General features: G+C 55.6%; 1 long non-coding RNA gene across 1 annotated transcript; it reads left to right on the top strand.

Annotated features, from left to right (window-relative positions):
• Positions 1 to 2,476: 2,476 nt before the first annotated feature.
• Positions 2,477 to 4,008, top strand: LOC122454462. Its single transcript, XR_006273412.1, has 3 exons — positions 2,477 to 2,807; positions 3,111 to 3,264; positions 3,664 to 4,008. It is a non-coding gene; the product is annotated as an uncharacterized LOC122454462 (long non-coding RNA).
• The last annotated feature ends 2,490 nt before the right edge of the window (positions 4,009 to 6,498 follow it).

The following is a 6,498-nucleotide window of genomic DNA, read 5'->3' as shown; positions in this document are numbered from 1 at the left end:
AGTGGGGTCCCCCGCCCCCCGGAGCAGCAGGGTCCCCCTCCCCCTGGAGAAGTGGGGTCCCCTTCCCCTGAAGCAGCGGGGTCTCCTCCCCCTGGAGAAGCAGGGTCCCCCTCCCCCTGGAGAAGTGGGGTCCCCCTCCCCCTGGAGCAGCAGGGTGCCCTCCCCCTGAGCAGCGGGGTCCCCCTCCCCCTGGAGCAGCAGGGTCTTCTCCCCCTGGAGAAGTAGGGTCCCCCTCCCCCTGGAGAAGCGGGGTCCCCTCCCCCTGGGCAGCTCCAGGCCGGGCTCACTTTCCCGCTGCTCTCAGAGCTGGGGCAGCCCTGGTCTGGTCCGGGGCCCCAGGTGGACAGCGCGGACTCAGGAGCTGAAGCCTCATGGGATCCCAGCGGCCACGGCTGCGGGCGGAGACCTCTGGCCATGGCATCCAGCCTGCGCCCCAGGGCCAGGACCCCTCGCAGCCTCCAGAGAGCCCTGCCCTCCGCCAGACGGACCATGCGCCTCCTGCACCGAGGAGCCAGCCAGCCCAGTCTCCTCCTCCTCTGCTGGGACCCTTACCATGTGGGTGTCCGGGAGGGCGCCCCCCCATGGCCATGCCCTGCTGGGTGACCTCCTAGGGCCCCCCCACACCTCTCCCTCCCTGTCCCGACTCCCCTTTCCAAACTCTTCTTTTTGGGATCATTACCCATGGGGTCTCCTTCCTTCTCTGTGAAGAGCCCACCCTGGCGGCCCGGTCCACGTGGCGTTTCCAGCTGGACGCCTGGTGAGGCTGGAGGGGGTGGGGGTACCGGATTCCTCACCCTTCGCCCTGCACCCCACCCTGGCCTCTCGCGAGCCTGCCCATGGGAGGGGCGTCCGGATGATGCCCCCCCATGGCCCCGGGCCAGACCCATTCACCCACGGGCTCTGCCAGAAGCAACACCCAGAGGGAGTCTGGCTGGGTCCCCAGGACCACTCACAGTGGGCAGGGACCTGGGTGGGCAGCCAGCCCGCGGCCTCCACAAGCTCAGGACATGGCTAGCGCCTCAAATGGATCTCCCACTCCCAGCAGGACCCTGCATCCCTGGGGCGGAACCTCCCGGGGGTGTGGCCTTGGCAGGATGGGGTCTGGGTTAGAGTGGGCTGGGGTGAGGGGACAGTGTCCCTGCACGCCGGGGGGCGTGGGAGGCTTAGATCCCGGGGGTGAGAGAGGCCAGAAGGCGACCCCACCCAGGACACCAAATGAGGAGGGCGCAAAGGACAGGCCCTGTCATCCAGTGGGTCCCCCACCACCACGGACACCGTGAACCTGTTTGTGAACCAAACCCAAGTCCACTCGCCCCAGAGAAGCAAAGAAGTCTCCACTGACAGTGGGCAGAGGTGCAGGAAAGTGTTAAACAGGAGACGTCCAACTTGGGGCCAAGCAAGCAGACCCAGACCTGACCCCCAACATCAGGGAAGGGTATTTGAAGGGTGTGAAGGGGGTCCTCCTGGGGGGGGGTGGTCAGGGTACGTGTCAGCTTACATACTGTCCTGACTGGCTGCAGGTGAGGTAACAGGGTGATGTTTCAGGAATCGCGATCACAAACCTTCTGGTTCCCACCAGGCTGGGGTCTGCCTGCCAACGGTGCGCATGTGGTGACCCGGTTTTACCTGGTGGGGGCTTCGGTATCTGCAAAGCAGCTCCAGGCTGGGGCTCAGCAAGTGACCTACAGCCTGTGAGGAGGAACTACAGTCCTGGGCTTGGCTTTGTGGCTGAACTATTACTATTTTCTCTTACTTGATTATTTACCTTTTCTTCTGCACTGTCTCACTTTTCTGGTTAAATTGGTTCATTGGCATTTAGGGAAGGACTTGAAGGCTAGAGCTTGATGTACAAACAAGAGGCAGAGGACAAGGGGGTGGGCATTCCATCCCTGGGAATGTCCCGTAGTTTCACCCCCAGTCATCAGCCATTAGACTGGGTTTGCTCTCCTTTTCACTCTAAAAAGTGGGGAAAAAAGGATAGCCAGCACAAATCGACTCCTCTTCCCAACCAATGAAACGTAGGTCAAGACGCGTGTGTGTGAAATGAACAGAGGGAAAAATACCCTCCTCTGCTGGCATCAACCCTGGAGCCTAAACCCATCTCAGCATTGTCTAAAACAAATAAAATGATCCGTGGAGAAAGCCAAGTGTAACTTAGAAATGTCGCTTTAAAGAAATGCCTATTCTGCTATTGATCTGTTTAATTTTATTTCTGCTCTTCCAGATTTAACTTTTTTGGCTCACAATCTTACAGAATGTGTCTAGTTTCCAGTCCAGCGGGTTTCATCTCAAGATTCACGCACTTCATTTTGTCAGAACCCCTTGGAAGTTCTTTGCCCACTTTTGGTTATTCCTCCACTTTGGTTTCAGGTCAGCAGCAAACACACCAGCTGTGAAATTAGCCACAGGCCTTGCACACCAGCGTGTCACGTGGGGGGTGCGGGGCGGGAGCCTCCGAGATCGGGCCGTCAACATCTCCGTGGTGCCACTCCTTTCCCAAAGCACAGGCTGGAGGTGGACGTTCTCTACTGTTACCTTGGCACAAAGGTGAATTTGTTTGGAAAGTTTCAACAAAACCTACTCATCTGTTTTGCTGTCCTGGAAAACTATGGAGGGATGACCCTCGGGAAGCAAAGAAATGGTTTGCACAATGTAACTCTGAAAGTCCCCACTTTAAGTTGAAACATTACAGAGCCTGGAATTCAGAGAGGAAAATACAGATCAAGTACACTTCAGAACCCACAGGAAATGCTCTTCTATTTTGTCCTCGGATTCAGTCTGTCCCCAGCATACCTCAAACTTAAAATGTGAGTGTACCTGAAGGTCATGACACTGTATCTGAAGGTCAGCGGGCCAGTTTGAAGGTCCTTACAGGAGGGTACCTGGGTGGAAGCAGCCTCTGTGAGCCTCAAAGTAATCACCAGATTCCACACTTGCAAAGAAAACATGAGCTCAGGATTCACGCGTTGAGACGGATTTACATTCAGGGATCCTGACTTTATTTTCACCACTTCTGAGCGGTTGCAAGAAATGTGTGTCTCTCCACGGAGCCACCCCGCCGTGGGGGAAGGCAGAGTCAGGTCCCACATCGCTGCATATTCTCTCTGCAGGAAGCCACCTTCCCCTCCGGGGACCAGCGGTGTATTCCTCAGTCTCCTTTAGTGTTCTTCTCTGCCTGTCTTTACTGCTAGCGGCTTGTTACTCTAATCACGAGGGTGACAGATTTTGCATTTCCTTGAACTTCCTACCAGAACAAACCTCCAGGTCTGTTTCCCTGAGTTTCACCGCAGAAGCCACAAAATAAACTCAACAAACTTTCAAATCCACATCCAGTTTTGTTCCTGGACACGGTTACTTGAACTGTCCTCTGTTCTTTGCAGAGAAACATGTTCCTGCCACAGTCACGCGTGGTTCCCTTCAAGCCCCTCAGCTTCACACGCTGAGTGCACAATTGAGTCTGTTGCACAAGTGACCACTCACGGACGGGACCCAAGAGCCGCCTGAGATCCAAACAACTGTATTGTTTCCCCAAATAGTGCATTTTTCCCTGAAAGCATCCTGGTGACCTCTGCCATGAACATCATCACCATCGGGCATGACCCCACTGACAGTCGTCACCCACAATAATTGCCGTTGACAATGACCTTTGACCTTCACTTACAGCCGTTGCCCATGACCACCACCAATCATCATTTGCTTATGACCACTGCCCACGCCCTTCCCTGTGACCTCTCACACCCATCAGGTGTGACCGTTAGCCACAACTGCAGAATTATCCACGGGTTTCAGCTTCTGCCTCTGCAGTTCAGAGAGCACGGCTGATGACAATGGGATGGATGTAGGATCCAGGCTCACACCGTTCTTGGAGAGAAAACGGTCGCACACACTTCAGCCAGGAGAGGTGGGCAGACCCCAGGCGCGGTGAGAGAGGGACTGGCCATCTACACACCACCGCCTCTCGCCTGGCGGCTCTCGGACACCCACTCGGAGGCTGGAACAGAGGCTGCAGCGGCCGCTACGAGGTGGCCTGCCCAGACTCATCAACCCCCCACGCAGAGCAGCAGGCCGACGGACGGTGCAGCTGAGCGCCAAGACCTGGGACGTGCCGCGTGCTGACAACCAGAAAACTCCAGATCCGACACTTCCTGTAAGAGACTGAGGCTCAATTCACAGTCCAGGAGTTTTCAAAGAAATGGTATCTATTCATCTGTGAGCTATACCTGGCTGAGAACCAGGAGGAAACGGGGACCATGGACCCAAATACCTACCTTGTTCATTATAATAATCGACATGCTCAGGATGAATATTTTCATGTATTTTGTCCTTTGTTAAACATAGGGACTCCTTTATCCACTCAGCATGACAGTAGTTTTAACAACCTGAAAATGCTAATCTTTGTTTTCACATTTCAAGAATTCTCCCACTTAAGCTGCAGACTTCTGTCCCTCTGATGGCCCGGTCCCTGTCTGCTTCAGTCTCATTAGCAGACCGTGTGAAATATTTAACCCCCAACAGACAATGCGCTCCCTTCCTTCCCCACCCCCACGGCAGGGTTGGTGTGGACGGGTTGAAGCAGCGAACGGGTGTGGGTTTCTCTCAACTTCACTTCCTCTTCTGATTCCTATTTCTTATTTCCCTTTGGAGCAGGACTTTTTCCTGAAGGAGAACTTTAACTTCTTGGCCAGAGGAGTGATGAGTCTCTGTCTTAATCACAAGCCCACCTCTCATTTCTTATTTTTCTCCAAAGCAGACTGATGAGATACAAATGGTGAGAAAGATTCTGAAGCCATAAATGATGTTTAGTGTATCAATAAGTACTTTCACATATGTGTGACAGCATGCTCACGTATGTATCTGCACATGTGTTTCTACACACACAGGTACATTTTGTGTATATTTGTATGTGTGTGATTGATACATTTTGTTTTTTGTCTAAGTGGGTCCTTGATGTAAAAAAACTCTAAGTAGGACAAAATAGGTCAACACAGCTTAGAGAGTGGAGGTTTCAGAAGGAAACCCTCTTTCTTGTGAGTTTTTCTCTACCGTAATGCAACACAGAGACACACAAATATTAAAGCTACAAGCTTTAATATTTAACCAGAGGCTGGTCTACTGGGGTGTATTTCTCATTTCCAGGGGGGGTGCCGGGACAAGCCGCGACCCGTTTTAATAGACATCTCCCCTCAGAAAGGGGAGGACTGTGGAGTCGTGAGGGCCCGGCGCCGCGGGGCACAATATGCTCTGTGGTCAGAGCGCGTCCTCCAGGAGCCAGGGAACGTGAGCAGAGTCTTTGTTATTAATCCGGAAATTGCATTTTTAGAACTGATATTGTCGACTACCAAAGCCCTACTCCTTCCCCTGTGGAATTTCTTTCCCTGAAAATCAAACACTGCCCCCCCATTCCCCCCAGAGTGGGGAGGCTATGGCCCACGCATCCGTCTGCCCCGGGTCTGGCGGACACGGGCCCGCGGTACGTCGCCCCCTGTCCGCAGCTGGAGCAGATGGCCTCCCCAGAAGGCAGACTGTCGGGCCAAAGGGTGAGCCAGAACACGCGGGTGCTCACGGACTCGGCTCTGGAGGGCAGCTGCAGCCAAGCCCTCCCCTGCCCCGAGGCTGAAGGACCATCAGACACGACAGGGCGAGGCTGGAACCACCACCCACGGGACAGCGCCTACACGTGTCTCTTTTACTTTCTGAAAGACTGTGACTCATGCCTGGTGACGGGAGTCCTTTAGACACCACCCTGCCCTCCAGTCCTGCAGAGTCTTCCCCAGCATCCTGTGCCATTGTGCAAAGAGAGCAGGCAGCCTCGGGGAGGGGGCGTCCACTTCTGGGTGCCTCTCCCGGGGCCCCTCTCTGCAGCTGGTCGTGTGGCGGGGTCATGGGGGGGCAGCCTGCAGGCGTTTTTAAGGGGACTCAGGGGCACTCGCCAGGGCTGCAGGGACGAGGCTCCTGGCCCCAGCTCCCGACCACACCACCTGAACTAGCCGGACAATCTCCCCACATGTGCGTGGGGGTGAGCACACGCCAGTCCCTCCCCAGGACTGGAGGGACTCTCACACGTGCATCCGTGTGTCACACGCGTGTGCCAATACAGCACAGCCTCCACTGTGGCGTGTCGTCTGTCCATTGGGCCGCCCTGTCCTCCCCCCGACCCCCCAGACGTCAGCGTGTCAAGCGTGGCTGGTGGGAGCTCGTCCAGGAAAGCTAGACGGTGGTTTCAGGTCAAAGCTTCAGAAAACCCACGTGCCAGCCTAATGGACCTGGCAGAGAATGGACCATCCTGCTGCCTGAGAACCACGATGAGGCTCCCCCATCACGGGAGGCCACGCTCTCCACCACCCACCCCGGCCGTGTCCTCACGGTTCCTGCTGGCAGCGTGGATGAGCGACCTCGGAGCCCGGCCGCCTCTGTGGGAAGATGAGTGAGATACAAGGAGGAGAGCGTGCAGGCTTCCGACAGCCGTTTTACAAGTTGCTCCGGGAGAGAGTGGGCATT

The sequence above is a fragment of the Cervus canadensis genome, chromosome 16 (assembly GCF_019320065.1).
Source record: "Cervus canadensis isolate Bull #8, Minnesota chromosome 16, ASM1932006v1, whole genome shotgun sequence".
Lineage (NCBI taxonomy): Eukaryota > Metazoa > Chordata > Mammalia > Artiodactyla > Cervidae > Cervus > Cervus canadensis.
The sequence above is the reverse complement of the archived record's forward strand: the minus strand, read 5'-3'. Positions and strand labels throughout refer to the sequence as shown.